At 35.7% G+C, this 1,545-nt stretch overlaps 1 protein-coding gene across 6 annotated transcripts in view; it reads right to left on the bottom strand.

Moving 5' to 3' along the window:
• Nucleotides 1-750: 750 nt before the first annotated feature.
• The window catches only part of zgc:110843, a 16,556-nt gene continuing 15,761 nt past the window's right edge, over nucleotides 751-1,545 (bottom strand). For 2 of the 6 annotated variants that reach the window (XR_012389506.1, XR_012389509.1), the window contains exons 4-5: nucleotides 1,151-1,258; nucleotides 751-998 (exon numbers count right to left, since the gene is read on the bottom strand). The gene's annotated coding sequence lies outside the window, so the exon portion shown is untranslated. Of the gene's footprint in view, nucleotides 1,259-1,545 lie in introns of all 6 variants that reach the window. The other 4 variants (XR_012389505.1, XR_012389508.1, XR_012389507.1 and 1 more) reach the window with 2 other exon arrangements.

The following is a 1,545-nucleotide window of genomic DNA, read 5'->3' as shown; positions in this document are numbered from 1 at the left end:
CTTAACCACACCCCTCTTACTGTTAGTATATTTAAAAATATGAACAACATGTACATTTTAAAAAGAAGGCGTGGCACCAAACCCTCCCCCGTAAACCCGACTGTCATTGGGGGATAAGCAAATCGTACTAAATTGTACAAGTGACCCCCGACCCATCCAATTAATGAGTATTGTTAAATGTGAACAAACAAAACATTACACAAACATAAAAACAATACAATTTGAAATATACAAGTAAAATCACTTTAAATACACTTATAATCACTATTAACTATTTAATATTATTATTTTATATGGGTATAGGTAGATATCACTTTGAATGATCTTTTATCTGTTTTGACTAAGATATCTTGTATTGGGTAACTTGTATTTAAGTTATTTTCATACAGTTAATTAATAAATTTGATTAATATTTTGATTGTAAAGTTGTCCATACATCACTAAAGAACATTCAAAATAGATGTCCAACAGAAAAAAAAAATGCATACATAAACATAATTCATAGTCCTTTTAAAACCTCACACACAGGATCGATGTTTTACAATCCCTTCAAACCAAAACCCAGCACTGCGCTGGTGCGGCGTCTCCATCTGGTGTGCGTGAGCAGAACTGCAGCGGCAGGATCTATAATTTCCTGTGCTCTATGCTGCAGAACAGGAAGTAAAGCACATTCTCTCCCACATCCTGTTGCAAAGCTCTGCCAGAGATAAACTGACTGAAAACACAAACCTGCCAAAACCATGCAACGACTTCCATTTCACATCATGTTTATTCGAAATTCAAGAGCATTGGACAGCAAAATGCACATGGCTTCTTCCTCACTGCACATCAGAATAAAAACTAAACAAATAGTTCACCCAAATAATATTTCTGTCATCATTTACTGACCCTCAAGCTGTCCCAAAAGTCGACATATAAAACACTAGTCACTAATTGACAAATAAATGCTTTTGCTATAGAGCAGGAATCACCAAACTTGTTCCTGGAGGGCCGGTGTCCTGCAGATTTTAGCTCCAACCCTAATCAAACACACCTGAACAAGCTAATCAAGGTCTTACTAGGTATACTTGAAACACCCAGGCAGGTGTGTTGAGGCAAGCTGGAGCTGAACCCTGCATGGCACCGGACCTCCAAGAATAAGATTGGTGACCCCCGCAATAAGAGTTTTTGCCTTGTTTCTAGTCCAAAAATACATAATTTTCTGAAAACAGAGAAGCATTTTCTAGGCAAGTAATAATATAGGGTGAATTTGGGTAATCTGGGACACTTTGTGCAATTTTGACTTCAGGTCTTGATTTCTAACTAATTAGAATAACATATGAGATATTTCTGAAATCCCCAAGATGTTTTCTAACCACCTAAGAAAACAATGTAGATATAACACCTATTAATTGTGTGTCCGAAAAAAAAAAAATCTGCTTGAATTTGATATTCTGGGACAGGTCACTTTGTAATCTGGGACATATGTATTTGGGCTGAAAAAAAAAAGTGTTTATACATATACATACATACATACATACATACATACATATATTTATGTGTGTA

Source organism: Danio rerio, chromosome 14, assembly GCF_049306965.1.
Source record: "Danio rerio strain Tuebingen ecotype United States chromosome 14, GRCz12tu, whole genome shotgun sequence".
Classification (NCBI taxonomy): domain Eukaryota; kingdom Metazoa; phylum Chordata; class Actinopteri; order Cypriniformes; family Danionidae; genus Danio; species Danio rerio.
The sequence above is the reverse complement of the archived record's forward strand: the minus strand, read 5'-3'. Positions and strand labels throughout refer to the sequence as shown.